Source organism: Rattus norvegicus, chromosome 10 (assembly GCF_036323735.1).
Source record: "Rattus norvegicus strain BN/NHsdMcwi chromosome 10, GRCr8, whole genome shotgun sequence".
Taxonomy (NCBI): domain Eukaryota; kingdom Metazoa; phylum Chordata; class Mammalia; order Rodentia; family Muridae; genus Rattus; species Rattus norvegicus.
The window spans coordinates 59,447,221-59,465,226 of NC_086028.1; the positions used below are offsets into that span (position 1 = coordinate 59,447,221).

At 39.7% G+C, this 18,006-nt stretch overlaps 1 pseudogene; it reads right to left on the reverse strand.

The window, feature by feature from the left end:
• Positions 6,369 to 7,515, reverse strand: Or3a10-ps1 (olfactory receptor family 3 subfamily A member 10, pseudogene 1; annotated as a pseudogene).

Here is an 18,006-nt window from a genome sequence, read left to right on the forward strand (position 1 = left end):
GTTAGCTCACTCAGGATGATATTTTCCAGTTCCAACCATTTGCCTACGAATTTCATAAAGCCGTTGTTTTTGATAGCTGAGTAATATTCCATTGTGTAGATGTACCACATTTTCTGTATCCATTCCTCTGTTGAAGGGGATCTGGGTTCTTTCCATTTTCTGGCTATTATAAATAAGGCTGCGATGAACATAGTGGAGCACGTGTCTCTTTTATATGTTGAGGCATCTTTTGGGTATATGCCCAAGAGAGGTATAGCTGGATCCTCAGGCAGTTCAATGTCCAATTTTCTGAGGAACCTCCAGACTGATTTCCAGAATGGTTTTACCAGTCTGCAATCCCACCAACAATGGAGGAGTGTTCCTCTTTCTCCACATCCTCGCCAGCATCTGCTGTCACCTGAGTTTTTGATCTTAGCCATTCTCACTGGTGTGAGGTGAAATCTCAGGGTTGTTTTGATTTGCATTTCCCTTATGACTAAAGATGTTGAACATTTCTTTAGGTGTTTCTCAGCCATTCGGCATTCCTCAGCTGTGAATTCTTTGTTTAGCTCTGAACCCCATTTTTTAATAGGGTTATTTGTTTCCCTGCGGTCTAACTTCTTGAGTTCTTTGTATATTTTGGATATAAGGCCTCTATCTGTTTTAGGATTGGTAAAGATCTTTTCCCAATCTGTTGGTTGCCGTTTTGTCCTAACCACAGTGTCCTTTGCCTTACAGAAGCTTTGCAGTTTTATGAGATCCCATTTGTCAATTCTTGATCTAAGAGCATAAGCCATTGGTGTTTTGTTCAGGAAATTTTTTCCAGTGCCCATGTGTTCCAGATGCTTCCCTAGTTTTTCTTCTATTAGTTTGAGTGTGTCTGGTTTGATGTGGAGGTCCTTGATCCACTTGGACTTAAGCTTTGTACAGGGTGATAAGGATGGATCGATCTGCATTCTTCTACATCTTGACCTCCAGTTGAACCAGCACCATTTGCTGAAAATGCTATCTTTTTTCCATTGGATGGTTTTGGCTCCTTTGTCAAAAATCAAGTGACCATAGGTGTGTAGGTTCATTTCTGGGTCTTCAATTCTATTCCATTGGTCTATCTGTCTGTCTCTGTACCAATACCATGCAGTTTTTATCACTATTGCTCTGTAATACTACTTGAGTTCAGGGATAGTGATTCCCCCTGAAGTCCTTTTATTGTTGAGGATAGCTTTAGCTGTCCTGGGTTTTTTGTTATTCCAGATGAATTTGCAAATTGTTCTGTCTAACTCTTTGAAGAATTGGATTGGTATTTTGATGGGGATTGCATAGATTCTGTAGATTGCTTTTGGTAAAATGGCCATTTTTACTATATTAATCCTGCCAATCCATGAGCATGGGAGATCTTTCCATCTTCTGAGGTCTTCTTCAATTTCTTTCCTCAGTGTCTTGAAGTTCTTATTGTACAGATCTTTTACTTGCTTGGTTAAAGTCACACCGAGGTACTTTATATTATTTGGGTCTATTATGAAGGGTGTCGTTTCCCTAATTTCTTTCTCGGCTTGTTTCTCTTTTGTATAGAGGAAGGCAACTGATTTATTTGAGTTAATTTTATACCCAGCCACTTTGCTGAAGTTGTTTATCAGCTTTAGTAGTTCTCTGGTGGAACTTTTGGGATCACTTAAATATACTATCATGTCATCTGCAAATAGTGATATTTTGACCTCTTCTTTTCCGATCTGTATCCGCTTGATCTCCTTTTGTTCTCTGATTGCTCTGGCTAGAACTTCAAGAACTATATTGAATAAGTAGGGAGAGAGTGGGCAGCCTTGTCTAGTCCCTGATTTTAGTGGGATTGCTTCAAGTTTCTCTCCATTTAGTTTAATGTTAGCAACTGGTTTGCTGTATATGGCTTTTACTATGTTTAGGTATGGGCCTTGAATTCCTATTCTTTCCAGGACTTTTATCATGAAGGGGTGTTGAATTTTGTCAAATGCTTTCTCAGCATCTAATGAAATGATCATGTGGTTCTGTTCTTTCAGTTTGTTTATATAATGGATCACGTTGATGGTTTTCCGTATATTAAACCATCCCTGCATGCCTGGGATGAAGCCTACTTGATCATGGTGGATGATTGTTTGATGTGCTCTTGAATTCGGTTTGCCAGAATTTTATTGAGTATTTTTGCGTCGATATTCATAAGGGAAATTGGTCTGAAGTTCTCTTTCTTTGTTGTGTCTTTGTGTGGTTTAGGTATAAGAGTAATTGTGGCTTCGTAGAAGGAATTCGGTAGGGCTCCATCTGTTTCAATTTTGTGGAATAGTTTGGATAATATTGGTATGAGGTCTTCTATGAAGGTTTGATAGAATTCTGCACTAAACCCGTCTGGACCTGGGCTCTTTTTGGTTGGGAGACCTTTAATGACTGCTTCTATTTCCTTAGGAGTAATGGGGTTGTTTAACTGGTTTATCTGTTCCTGATTTAACTTCGATACCTGGTATCTGTCTAGGAAATTGTCCATTTCCTGAAGATTTTCAAGTTTTGTTGAATATACTTTTTTATAGTAAGATCTGATGATTTTTTGAATTTCCTCTGAATCTGTAGTTATGTCTCCCTTTTCATTTCTGATTTTGTTAATTTGGACGCACTCTCTGTGTCCTCTCGTTAGTCTGGCTAAGGGTTTATCTATCTTGTTGATTTTCTCAAAGAACCAACTTTTGGTTCTGTTGATTCTTTCTATGGTCCTTTTTGTTTCTACTTGGTTGATTTCAGCTCTGAGTTTGATTATTTCCTGCCTTCTACTCCTCCTGGGTGTATTTGCTTCTTTTTGTTCTAGAGCTTTTAGGTGTGCTGTCAAGCTGCTGACATATGCTCTTTCCTGTTTCTTTCTGCAGGCACTCAGCGCTATGAGTTTTCCTCTTAGCACAGCTTTCATTGTGTCCCATAAGTTTGGGTATGTTGTACCTTCATTTTCATTAAATTCTAAAAAGTTTTTAATTTCTTTCTTTATTTCTTCCTTGACCAGGTTATCATTGAGTAGAGCATTGTTCAATTTCCACGTATATGTGGGCATTCTTCCTTGATTGTTATTGAAGACCAGTTTTAGGCCGTGGTGGTCCGATAGCACGCATGGGATTATTTCTATCTTTCTGTACCTGTTGAGGCCCGTTTTTTGACCAATTATATGGTCAATTTTGGAGAAAGTACCATGAGGAGCTGAGAAGAAGGTATATCCTTTTGCTTTAGGATAGAATGTTCTATAAATATCCGTTAAGTCCATTTGGCTCATGACTTCTCTTAGTCTGTCGACATCACTGTTTAATTTCTGTTTCCATGATCTGTCCATTGATGAGAGTGGGGTGTTGAAATCTCCCACTATTATTGTGTGAGGTGCAATGTGTGTTTTGAGCTTTAGTAAGGTTTCTTTTACGTATGTAGGTGCCCTTGTATTTGGGGCATAGATATTTAGGACTGAGAGTTCATCTTGGTGGATTTTTCCTTTGATGAATATGAAGTGTCCTTCCTTATCTTTTTTGATGACTTTTAGTTGGAAATTGATTTTATTTGATATTAGAATGGCTATTCCAGCTTGCTTCTTCTGACCATTTGCTTGGAAAGTTGTTTTCCAGCCTTTCACTCTGAGGTAGTGTCTGTCTTTGTCTCTGAGGTGTGTTTCCTGTAGGCAGCAGAATGCAGGTTCCTCGTTGCGTATCCAGTTTGTTAATCTATGTCTTTTTATTGGGGAGTTGAGGCCATTGATATTGAGAGATATTAAGGAATAGTGATTATTGCTTCCCGTTATATTCATATTTGGATGTGAGGTTATGTTTGTGTGCTTTCATTCTCTTTGTTTTTTTTGCCAAGACGATTAGTTTCTTGCTTCTTCTAGGGTATAGCTTGCCTCCTTATGTTGGGCTTTACCATTTATTATCCTTTGTAGTGCTGGATTTGTAGAAAGATATTGTGTAAATTTGGTTTTGTCATGAAATGTCTTGGTTTCTCCATCAATGTTAATTGAGAGTTTTGCTGGATACAGTAACCTGGGCTGGCATTTGTGTTCTCTTAGGGTCTGTATGACATCAGTCCAGGATCTTCTGGCCTTCATAGTTTCTGGCGAGAAGTCTGGTGTGATTCTGATAGGTCTGCCTTTATATGTTACTTGACCTTTTTCCCTTACTGCTTTTAATATTCTTTCTTTATTTTGTGCGTTTGGTGTTTTGACAATTATGTGACAGGAGGTGTTTCTTTTCTGGTCCAATCTATTTGGAGTTCTGTAGGCTTCTTGTATGTCTATGGGTATCTCTTATTTTAGGTTAGGGAAGTTTTCTTCTATGATTTTGTTGAAGATATTTACTGGTCCTTTGAGCTGGGAGTCTTCACTCTCTTCTATACCTATTATCCTTAGGTTTGATCTTCTCATTGAGTCCTGGATTTCCTGTATGTTTTGGACCAGTAGCTTTTTCCGCTTTACATTATCTTTGACAGTTGAGTCAATGATTTCTATGGAATCTTCTGCTCCTGAGATTCTCTCTTCCATCTCTTGTATTCTGTTGGTGAAGCTTGTATCTACAGCTCCTTGTCTCTTCTTTTGGTTTTCTATATCCAGGGTTGTTTCCATGTGTTCTTTCTTGATTCCTTCTATTTCCATTTTTAATTCCTTCAACTGTTTGATTGTGTTTTCCTGGAATTCTTTCAGGGATTTTTGTGTCTCCTCTCTATGGGCTTCTACTTGTTTATTTATGTTTTCCTGGAATTCTTTCAGGGATTTTTGTGTCTCCTCTCTATGGGCTTCTACTTGTTTATTTATGTTTTCCTGGAATTCTTTCAGGCATTTTTGCGATTCCTCTCTGTAGGCTTCTACGTGTTCTCTAAGGGAGTTCTTCACGTCTTTCTTGAAGTCCTCCAGCATCATGATCAAAAATGATTTTGAAACTAGATCTTGCTTTTCTGGTGTGTTTGGATATTCCATGTTTGTTTTGATGGGAGAATTGGGCTCCGATGGTGCCATGTAGTCTTGGTTTCTGTTGCTTGGGTTCCTGCGCAGGCCTCTCGCCATCATATTATCTCTAGTGTTACTTTGTTCTGCTATTTCTGACAGTGGCTAGACTGTCCTATAAGCCTGTGTGTCAGGAGTGCTGTAGACCTGTTTTCCTCTCTTTCAGTCAGTTATGGGGACAGAGTGTTCTGCTTTCGGGCGTGTAGTTTTTCCTCTCTACAGGTCTTCAGCTGTTCCTGTGGGCCTGTGTCTTGAGTTCACCAGGCAGCTTTCTTGCAGCAGAAAAGTTGGTCTTACCTGTGGTCCCGAGGCTCAAGTTCGTTCATGGGGTGTTGCCCACGGGCTCTCTGCAGCGGCAGCAACCAGGAAGACCTGTGCCGCCCCTTCCAGGAGCTTCAGTGCACCAGGCTTCCAGATGGTCTTTGTCTTTTTCCTCTGGCGTCCGAGATGTGTGTGCAGAGAGCAGTCTCTTCTGGTTTCCCAGGCTTGTCTGACTCTCTGAAGGTTTAGCTCTCCCTCCCATGGGATTTGGGTGCAGAGAACTGTTTATCCGGTCTGTTTCCTTCAGGTTCTGGCGGTGTCTCAGGCAGGGGTCCTGCTGCTCCTGGGCCCTCCCCCACGGGAGCCCAGAGGCCTTATACAGTTTCCTCTTGGGCCAGGGATGTGGGCAGGGGTGAGCAGTGTTGGTGGTCTCTTCCGCTCTGCAGCCTCAGGAGTGCCCACCTGACCTGGCGGTTGGGTCTCTCTCTCACGGGGTCTGGGAGCAGAGAGCTGCTGCGTAAGACAACTCTTATAAAGGACATTTTATCAAGGCAGGAAACATGGCAGTGTCCAGGTACTGGAGAAGGAGCTGAAAGTTCTACATCTTGTTCCAAAAGCAAACAGGAGAAGAGTCTCTCGTGAGCAGCTAGGTTGGAAGGTCTCAATACTACTAATTCTTAATGCTGTTTTTCATAGGACAGAAATGTGTCATTCTTGCACATTCTCATACACCGGCAGTTGTGTTGGTCTCGTTCATGAGTTACTTAGAAAGCAAGAGTGGTTGGGAAAGAGGGGTTCTAATAACATTGTTCTGGCAAATGTGATGACAGAATTGTCTAACTGCTTCTCAGATATCAATCACCCTTGACCTATTTCTTTGAACATGGATTCATTTAAAAAACACATTAGTACAAACACAGATTATATATAAGAAGGCCAAACAGTTGTTTTATTTATTACCATCTTAAGTAAAAGTCATTTAAGCAGTAAAAATACACATAAAATTCATCTGTTCACTATTCATGTTATAATTTTCTTCCCACCATATTTAATATAGTTTCTATTAATAATTCACATGGTCTTTGTCTAACATTCTCCCAGTCCAAACTATAATCTGCTCTGACCAGTACTATCTAACCCACTTCTGAAGAATTCCTCCAACTGTGCACTTGAGCTTCCAGTGTGAGAATGCCAAGGGCATATGTAAAGATGGCTGGATATTTTGATACCCTTGTCCTGTGTTCTCACACTGGATGCCTCTTTCCTGTCAGCATCCTCTTCAGGGCACCCTGTACATCCGGGTTTCAGAGGCTGTATATGAGTGGGTTTAACATAGGGCTGAGGATAGTATTGAGGATCCCAATGCCCTTGTCCTTGTCTGAGGCTGAGACGGAACCCAGACGCATGTAACTAAAGAAGCCAGTTCCATAAAAGATACAGACCACAGTGAGGTGGGAGCCACATGTAGAAAATGATTTCTTCCTCCCCTCTGTGGAGCGGATCTTTAGTACTGCAGCTGTAACATGGGCATAGGACACTGAGATCAGTATCATAGGGACTACTCCCATGAAAGTGGCTCCCACAAAAAGCAGCTGCCCGTTGAGGTAGATGCTGGAGCAGGAGAGCTGGAAAAGGGGTGGGAGGTCACAGTAGAAGTGGTTGACCACATTAGGGCCGCAGAAGTCCAGCACAGACACAGCCACTGTGTGAGTCAGAGCATTAATGAAGGAGACAGTGCAGCAAATACCCACCAGTGTGCCCTACACTTCACGGCTCATGCGGGTGCTATAGGTGAGGGGCTGGCAGATGGCCAGGTAGCGATCATAGGCCATGGCTGTCAAGAGATGACAGTTCACACCTGCCAGGAGGTGGAAAAAAAGAGCTGTGATATGCAGGCAGCGTAGGGAACTCTGCACTCGTGAGCCAGGAGACACACCAGCATTGGAGGAACAGTGACACTGATGCATCTGATGTCCAACAGAGATAGATTCCCCAAGAAGTAGTACATAGGAGTGTGGAGCTTGGGTTCCACAAAGATGGGAGCCAAAATGCTGAAGTTACCCCCAACTGTGACAATATAGGCAAAGAAAAAGACAACAAAAAGGATAGAGTGCAGTCTTACATTTCCTGTTAAGCCAAGAAGGATGAATTCGGTGACAGCTGTCCTGTTTCCTCAGGCTCCTGGCTCCATAGGCCACTGCTATGAGCTGGAGGGCAAGGGAGGAAGAGTTAGATCTCACAAATAGTGAATGAAAGAGGCACATGTGAACGTGTCATCAGCATCTACATGGTGCCGGTATGGTCTGTGCAGAACACCTACCGATTAAAATTGGTATCTGCCTACTTTACAGGTATCCTGCAGCCCTCTGAAGGCTCCTGCTGACCAAATAATCAACCTTTTTAGCTCCTGGTTCAGGGAGAAAACCATAGAATACTGGGAAAGGGAGTTGGTTGACTGGCTACTTACATAGTATGCAAGTATTTTAATACTACAATGCCTGTGACATTTGTATCAGTCTATAGCAACTGACTAGCAACTCTCACTGGCTGGTGAGTATATGAGGTTCTGCAAAATACACCATGGGGATCATAGCAACACAAGATAGAAGAGTAATAAAAAAGTTTTCATGAACTCAAAAAGGTATAAAGAATTTGAGAGAAAGGAGGAGAACAAGAAATGATCCAAAGTACAGAAATACGCAGAAGTGAAAAAGTAGAACTGTGATTGGCATTTTAAAAAATAACATTTAGACATACTGTATATGTTTTTATTTATTTTCATTAAATTCTATGAACTGCTGTGTCTCTGTATAATCAGGACACTGGTGCTTACAAAGACTTTATAAACCCGTGGGTCCTAAAATTCGCAAGAACTAGCACAAACTAAGAATTGTCTAGCACCAATCTCAAATGTTTACATTGTATTACTTTGGCATGTATTCTACTGAGGCTTTTTGTATGACTCTGTGTATAATAAAGAGAGGAGTAGTATTCTAAAACTTTCCATATTAGCATCCATATAACTCTTCTAAGAAATCAGGGTCCCATCCACTATCTTCATTAGTAATTATTGGTTGAATGTTAAGGACCATGCTTACAGTGGAACTAACAGATTGGGTATGACTTGTGAGATACATTTGAAAGGATGACCCCAAGGTCCTTTGCTGAGCATCTGAAAAAATAGAGTTGATACTAAGTATTATGAGGACACATGATTATTGTGTACAGGAGTTTTTTGAAGGCAAAGAGAGAATTGAGGTCCTACAGGCTATTTCACTGGATTCCACTCGCTGCATATGAAGATAAGTCCAAAGTGGATAGACAGAAACAAGAAGTCAAAAGCCCTTTGGTTGTGACTACAGAACATAGTTCCAAAGCAATTTCTTTGAGTATCTCTGCTTCTGGATCCTTGCCTATACTGGACCTCTTTCTCTCTGTAACTTTTTTCTGTCAAAAGTACTATCCCCTCCACAGATTAAAAAAAATCCCTTTGGATTCAATCCTTAGTTATTGATCCATGTCTTCAAGGAAATTCTCCTTACACATCCCAGTCTTCAGTTGAGTTTTTTCTCCTATGGCATCATAGGCAGTTAACATGATCATTCCAGTATGTGGCCAGCAGCACAGGATGCACCATTCAAAGCTCACAACTCCAGATAAAGAGTATTTTTTATCATGGTAATGGGTCGCCAATCCCATCACCAACATTGTGCCCTTTTCTACAAGAATCATTGACTATCTTTGAGAAAGGTGAAGCTCACAAAACTTGCAAGATCACACATGTCAGAGTTTGTTCTGAACAGACACTTTACTCTTTTTCTCCCAACTGCTGCTGACTCTCAAGGTCCCTGCCATACATATAGATACATATGTCTATGTATAGGTTTTCCATTCCCTCCAAGTCACTCAGAGTGGAAAGACTCATCATCACAGCCACTTCCTAAGTCTATCATTACCTGATACTTTTCTCACACCTTGACAGTTCATGGATGTCCGTTCCCACATCCTTACTTGAGAAGGAAAGAAAATAGGATCACTGGGATGGTGTGGAGGACCATAAGACACTTACCTCCCTGTAGCACCTGATGTGTTTCTGGTTCTTACAGAGAGTTGAGTAACTATTCAGCTGACCAAAGGTCGTCAATGTTCACAGCTGTCATAAAAAGCTGAGACTATGTCTTGGTGTTCTCTCCTTTTGGGAGCTAACTAGCACCAAGAGACCCTATAAAAATATAATTCCTCAAGGATTTCAAAAGAGACAGAGGAGAACAACCTCAGTCCACAATGGTTTCTCCCACCACCAAAACAACATTCTATTTCTGACATCATCACAATCTTCTACTCATTCCAAAGTGGAGGAAAATACCAACATGTTGTAAACAGGAGAATATCATCTCAAAAGCTTTCATTGACCTGCTGAGTCCACCAAATATATTCATGGTTGGAGCTCAGCGTGGACTTCAGATGATCACTGAAACCCATAAATAGTCTCATTTAGTTTTCACATATTTAAGGTATAATTTTGGAATGTTGGCATGAGTCATACAGTTTATGAGTTTGATAGAATGTGCTGTAAGGGACATTCTATCTAGCACTTCCCCAATATGGAACGTGCTTCAGTGATTCCGTATGGCTCACAAGTGATTCCTTGTAATTAACATCTTTGCCATACTATAGCCCTTGGCAATATCTTATCTAGCTTCTGTCCCTAGGGTTTTGACTTTTACAATGACATAAATAGATTCATGCAATGTACACACACTTCCATGCATGTGAGTACAAGTATTCCCCAGTACACACATGGAGATCAGAGGACAACTTAAAGTGTCAGACCTTGCCTTTTGTCTCCTTTGAGTCAAGTCCTCTTATTTACAGCTCCATACATTAGGATAGTTGGCCTATGAACTTCCAAACATTCTCCTTCTTGTTATGGGAACACTAGGATTACAAACAAGTGGTACTGGACCCAGTAGCACTTAGGTGGGTTCTTGAGTATTTGATTTCAAGTCCTCTTGCTTGTGTGACAAACTCTTTAGCCACTGAATCTTCTTCCTAGATTCTAGGCATGCTTATTATAAATTAATGATTTCAATAAATATAATCCTTTTGATATTTGTGTGAATTGGTTATACAGCTGTCCACCTTATTTATGATGAAAATATTTTTAAAACTCCAGGCCACTGTGTGCAGTCCAAACATATATAAATATAGCACAATTTCAGCATATACCTATATGAAATAGTTCAATTCATAAATGAGATTAACTATCATAACTAACAATGAAATAAAATAATTACTACAATATGCTACAAGAAAAATTATTTAAAACTTACAAATTGGTCATTTCTGGAACATTTCATGTAGTATTTTCAGACCATGGTACATGAAAAGCAGAAAACAAATATGGGTAGAGATACTACTGTACTAAAATTCATTGTTCACTGAAAAGCTCTCCTATTATGCAGATCTAATAATTTGTTCAGCTTTTTACCTATTATATGTTATATAAGGTTCTTTACCATTGATGAACATTTGGGTTATTTCTAGGTTTTAGCCATTACAAATCAGTTTTAGTAAATATGTATATGAAATTCTTTATGTTGTTTTCTGTCTTCAATCCTCTCTGGAAAATGCCTTGAACTGTAAGTACTGGAGTCCATGCATAAATGTATTTTATAATAAAATTAACTGTCAAGGCTTAAAAGTTGACTCCATGGATAAAGCACTTACTAAGCAAGCATAAGAACCTGAATTTGAATCCCCAGTATTCAAGTAAAAGTTAAAATGATATGGTAGCCTACCTGAATGTCAGTGTTTATGAGGCAGAAACAGAGACTCCTGGAGTACATTTGACAAGCTATACTAGACCAGTCAGGGAGTTCCAGGCTCAGTAAGAGACTCTGCCTCAATAAAATAGAGAAGAGTCAAGGAAGACACCTGACACTAGCCATTAACTTCTGGTATCCACATATGTACTCACACACGTGAGCACACATGAACAAGACACACACACATACACACACACACACACACACACACACACACCACATACACACAACTCACCTGCCAGTTGTACAAATTAGTGATGCCATTTTAAATTCCCGCAAAAAAAAGAAGTTTCATAGCACCAGAAGATTCCAAGGGAAGAAGAGAACCAATGGGTTTACACAACCACAATACATATGAACCACAGTAATGACGAGGATGGTAATATATCCCCAGAGATGCAATAGTGGTATTCATATCTTGGCAGTAAAGCCTGATCAATAAAAAGGAAACCTTTCCTGGTGCTTGAAACCTATCCAACTACCCAAAGTTAATGAAGTCATCAGTATTAGGGGAGAGCCTATTGTCTGCCTCTTTACCAATCCAGAATGACTCCTAACTGCACTCTAAATCTTATCCTTACAGATAAATGTAGCTTTCACACCTCACTAAAGAAACTATCCTTCACAATGACTAATACTTGTGCGTTTGGAATTGTTGCTACTCTATCCCCTGGTATGTGTGCATGTGTTACTCCACCATGTTTGCAGTTTTAGAGATATGAACTCACTGATAAGTGGATATTAGGCCAAAAGCTCGGAATACCCAAGACACAATTTATAGACCACATGAAGATCAGGAAGAAGAAAGTCCAAAGTGGATGCTTCAGTCCCTCTTAAAAGGGGGAACAAATTACTCACAAGGGAAATACAGAGAAGTGTGGAGCAAAGACTGAAAGACCATCCAGAGACTGCCACACATGGGAATTGATCCCACATTCAGTCACCAAACTACTGGGGATGCCAAGAGGTACATGCTGACAGAAGCCTGATATAGCTGTCTCCTGAAAGGCTCTCCCAGAGCCCTACTGTTACAGATGAGGATGCTTGCAGATTGAAATCCAATGGAGGAGTTAGAGAAAAGACTGGAGGAAGTTTGCAACCCCACAGGAAGAACAGTATCAACCAAACAAACACCCCAGAGCTCCCAGGGACTAAACCACCAACCGATGAGTACACATGGAGGGACCCATGGCATCAGAAGCATATGTAGCAGATGATGGCACTATCCAGCATCAATAGGAGGAAAAGTCCTTTGTCCTGTGAAGGCTCATTTCACCAATGAAGGAGAATGCCAGGGCATTGAGTTGGTAGTGAATGGGTGGAAGTGGGAGCATCCTCATAGAAGCAGAGGGAGGGGGAAGGGTATGGGAGAGGGGGAAAAAGATAACATTTGAAATGTAAATACATAAAATATCCAAGAAAAATAATTTTTAAAAGGAGTTCTCTGGTGGAATTTTTGGGGTCACTTAAATATACTATCATATCATCTGAAAATAGTAATATTTTGACTTCTTCCTTTACAATTTGTATCCCTTGGCCTCCTTTTGTTGTCTACTTGCTCGGGCTAGAACTTTGAGTACTAAATTGAATAAGTAGGGATAGAGTGATTTTAGTGGGATGCTTCAAGTTTCTCTCCATTTAGTTTGCTGTTGGCTACTGGTTTGCTCTATATTGCTTTTACTAAGTTTAGGTGTGTGCCTTGAATTCCTGAACTTTCCAAGACTTTTACTCTGAGGTAGTGTCTCTCTTTGTCACTGAAGTGTGTTTCCTGTATGCAGCAACATTCTGGGTCCTCTTTACATATCCTTTCTGTTAGTCTATGTCTTTTTGTGGGGAATTGAGTACACTGATGTTAAGAGATATTAAGGAAAAGTGACTGTTGCTTCCTGCTGTTTTTGTTGTTAGAGGCAGAATTATGTTTGTGTTGGTATCTCTTTTGGGCTTGTTGAAACACGATTACTTTCTTGCTTTTTCTAGGGTGTATTTTCCATCCTTGTGTTGGAGTTTTGTATCTATTATCCTTTGTAGAACTGGATTTGTGTGAAGATGTTGTGGAAGTTTTGTTTTGTCATGGAATATCTTCATTTGTCCATCTATGTTATTTGAGAGTTTTACTAGGTATAGTAGCCCAGACTGGCATTTGTGTTTTCCAGTCCAGAATCTTCTGGCCTTCATAGTCTCTGTTGATAAGTCTGGTTTAATTCTAATAGGTCTGCCTTTATATGTTACTTGATCTTTTTCCCTTACTGCTTTTAACGTTCTTTCTTTGTTTTGTGCATTTTTGGTTTTGATTATTTTTTTATTTCATTCTATTTATTTTTTATTGTGGCAAAATATCCATAGAACACCTTACATTTTAGCTTACATCCCTCCTCATCCCACACCGGCGTAGCTCATGTAGCCCAGATTAGTCAGGAACTCACTTAGTAGCACAGGCTGGCCTCCAACCAAGTTTCTCTTCTCTTGGGCTCCTACAAAGCCCTGGGGTTACAGGTGTGCATTATCACTTGGTTTTGATTATTATGAGACAGAAGGATTTTCTTTTCTGGTTCAGTCTATTTGGAGTTCTGTAGGCTTTGTGTGTTCATGGACATCTCTTTCTTTGGGTTAGGGAAGTTTTCTTCTATAAATTTGTTGAAGATATTTACTGACCCTTTAAGTTGAGAATCTTTGCTTTTGTCTATTATCCATAGATTTGTTCTCATTGTGTCCTGGATTTCATGAATGTTTTGGTTTAGGATTTTTTTCATTTTGCATTTTCTTTGACTGTTGTGTTAATGTTTTCTATGGTATCTTCTGCCCCTGAGATTCTTCTATCTCTGGTATTCTGTTGGTGATGCTTGCATCTGTGACTCCTGATTGCTTTCCTACGTTTTCTGTCTCCAGGGTTGTCTCCCTTTGTGATTTCTTTGTTTTTATTTCCATTTTTAGATCCTGAATGGTTTTCTTCAATTCCTTTGCCTATTTGGTTGTGTTTTCCTATAATTCTTTATGGGGTGTTTGTGTTTCCTGTTTAAGGGCTTCTACCTACTTACCTGTGTTCTCCTGTATTTCTTTAAGGGAGTTATTTATGCCCCTCTTAAAGTCCTCTATCATCATCATCAGATGTGATTTTTAAATCCAAATCTTGCTTTTCCAGTGTGACTTGCTGTAGTGGGAGATCTGGGTTCTGATGATGCCAGGTAGCCTTGCTTTCTGTTGCTTATGTTCTTGTGCTTGCTTCTCACCATCTGGTTATCTCTAGTGTTACCTGACCTTGCTGTCTTTGACTGAAACCTGTCCTATTGTGAACCTGGTTGTGTCAGAACTCCTCAGAGTCCAGCTGTCCTCTGTGATTCTCTGATCCTGGGATCCTGGGATCCTGAAATCCTCGGTGTGTCAGAGCCCCTTGGAGTCAAGCTTTCTCAGGGTGTTGCACAAAAAGATGAGGATCCAGAGTCCTGGGATTACTCCAGGCACAGGAGCAAGCTGGAAGGAGCTGAGCTTCCTGTTATTCTGTGATCCTACGATCCTGGGCATGTTAGAGTGCCTCAGATTTGGGCTTCCTCTCGATGTTGTGGGACTGGGTGTGGAACTAGTGCCCATGGTCTGCTCAGGGCACTGGTTTAGACTGAAAGGAACCTGTGCCCCTAGCTGGGGGGGATTCCTGAGTCCCTGGATCCTGGGGTACCCAGTTACTCCAGGTGTAGGGGCAGGTTTGGGGACAGATGTTGTGACTTCTCCTGTGATCTTTGGTGTTTCAAAGCAACTGGGAGTCAGGCTATCTCTGGGTGTGGTAGGAGTGAGTGCAGAGCCATTGTCCAAGATCTGCTCCTCATTATAATTTTCTTTTTGAGTTTCTGAAGGACAGGAACAGTGGGTAGACATTTTAAACAACCCAGTGAATTAGCATTTTAACAAGATCTCCTATTGGCAAGGGAAATGACAGAGTGGTAACAGTGATGGGAGCCAAAGCTTACATGTAGCACACACTATTCCCCTTAGTAAACACTAAAGTGGCTGCTTTTTTAAATCTACACACATATCTCTATGTAGAAAATCAAGCATTTCTCTTACTACTTTTGCTGGGGTTTTATGGTCTTGTTTTTAATCTGTGGGAAATTATTTCATTCTGAAGCATCTAATCCACTACTTCTGATGTTTGCCCAGTAGCACTCTAGCACAGTTCTCTGATTTTCGTTAAAACTATTAAAGGTTCTCTTAACTCTATGTCTCTCCAGCCAAGGCTACATGGTGAGATCCTGTTTCAAAACAAGCAAGAATAAGATGAATAGATCCATCAAGATGACTCAGTGGGTATAAAAGCCTTTGTTATACAAGCCTGATAGCTTGAGTTTGGTCACTGGAACCCAAATAAAGCTGAAAGGAAAGAACTAACTCCATAAGGCTGTCTTCTGAGTTTCTGTGTGTGCACATGTGAATACAAATATAATAATAAAGTTTTAAACCCCTTTTGCAATGTCGTTGGCCTTTTTTCAATTTACATTAGAGAGACATCCTCATCTTTAATCTTCACTTTCAGACTTCCATTCCCTAAATCTTACCTATGTGTCTACCTCCTTCCCACAGGAATTCTCAAAGAGCACATGCTACCTGAAATGTAGTTGACTTCATTGGCATTATTGGCGACCATTGGCCTTTAACATGTGACTCAATAGCCACATCCTTATGAAGAAGTTTCAAATACTGCCAAATTCATAAGACTAAAGATGAACATCTTACATATTTTTCATATAAAAATATTTTCTAATACTATTCTTAAAACATATTCAGTTTTACTAGTGATTAATTTCAATTAATGAAGCAATGGGTTATAATACTTAGCATTGAAATAGATAGAAACAATCAATAATTAGAAATAACAGCTTGTTCGACCATTCCTGAGTGTCAATCTAGCCAAATGTTTTGTTCAGTTGTTTGTTTGTTTGTTTGTTTGTTCTGTTTGTTTGTTCATTTGTTTGCTTGTTTTTGGAGGGAGAAAAGATTTATTATAGCTTATAGCTTCAGAGTTCTTTAGTCCATCATGACAGGGAAGGCTAGGGGCAGTTCATATCTTAGTGGACAGGAAGTAGAGAGAGTGAAATGGGAACAAGTCTTGAATGACATTCCCTCAAGGACCCAATGTCAATGATCTACACCTTCAAACTAGGCCCCACTTTGGGAAGTTCCCAAATAGAACCACCATGTGGAGACCAAATATTGCAATCCTGAAACTGGAGGAAACAAAGCATTCAAATCACAGAATGGTTTAAGATGGTTTCATAGTTCTGAATTCACTTTAATCTCTTACCACATTCAGGATTAAAAAAAATCTAGCATTTAAGTGGGAGGAGCCCTCAGAGTCTTCTGTATACCAAAGAATGCCAGGTGTAGTGCACTCCTGTAATCTCAGCACTCAAGAGGCAGAGTTAGGGAAATCACAAGCAGTCTGGGATACATAGCAAGTTCCTGGTCAAAAAGGGGTGTGTAGTGAGACACCTACTCAGCAAACAATCCAAAAGAAAGAGGATCTTGTAGGACCAGAAGTAATCAAAGATTTTCATCTCTAACTAAAGGGTTTTAAGGGTTCTAGAGTTCATACCCTTTTGACCCAAGACACTGCTTCATGGGTTTCTGTCTTCTTAGAGTTCATATCTTTGACCCAGGGTCCTGTTTCATGGATTCCTGTAGAGCTCCTATCCTTTGACCCAGAGACCCTCATCATGGGTTTTTTATTTAACAATTGAAAGAGAGTGCACAGATATACACACAGGAAGCAAATCCCAGCACACCATGCAGCCCAGACTATTAGAACAATCAGATTCAATGTAATCACCTAATAGTACATAATTAAATACATTTCACCTCATCTACTGAAAGAAATATTATGCAACCACAAAAAGGTTGGCAATGATCTACATTTAACATCATGGAAAGAGAGTCACCTATATTATTGAGTTCACCTATGTTGGCAAAATTATAGAATTTTAGATATAAAACAATTATGTTCTTTACAAGTATATATCATGAACAAAAACATTTTAAAAATTATATATTAACTGTCTATGTGATTATCTGTAAATGGTGAGCCTAATGGTGACTCCTGTTTTATTCTTTCTGTACTTTCTTATGTATTTATTTATTTCTCATTTGTGTGAGTGTGTATGTGTATGTAATGCATGCTCACATGTGCCTGGGTATACATGTGTATGTACCTGCATACGGGGGTCGAAGCTGACATTTGATTTCTTCATCAGTCACTTTCTATTTTATTTGCTTAAGTAGAGACTCTCACTACATCAGAATCCTGTCCGAGCTTACTCTGAGCATACCATGCCTTTGCCTTCTGAGAACTTGAATTACAGTTGGCCACCGCATCTATTGCTATTTTTGTGGGTGCTAAGGAACTGAATTTCAGTTCTCACACTTATATAGAAGGTGCTTTATCCACTGAGCCATCGCCCTAGCATCTCCAACTTTTTAATAGGCACACACTTTATTGCATTGTAGAAACAGCTGTCTAAAGCTTTCAGTTGAAACATCTTCCTCCTTAAGGTGACATGAAGGGAACAGTTTGTTTCCTGTTCAAGTAATAGATACCAAAACTCTTTTCAAGCCATGAGATTTTCTTATTAATAGACTTTTAACTAGACAAGATGTGACAAAACCTCTTTTCTAATTAAAAAGTCTATTAATGAGTTCAGATAGGCTCAAACTGATTTCATACTTCCACAATCATTTGTCCTTTGTTGTTAGGTGGTCCAATGGGAAAACATTCTGCCTTATCGCTATGATTTTTCTAAATAATATGAATTATGTTTTAAAATCTGTTGTCTTTTTATTTGTTCATTTCATACACTGATATCTTGAAACCCCTCAATCTTCACCAGTTCTTTAGAACAAATCAGATTCAGTAAAGAAATGAAAATCTCTTAATTCAGTCTTACTTGTAATATAGTTTTTATCACACTGACG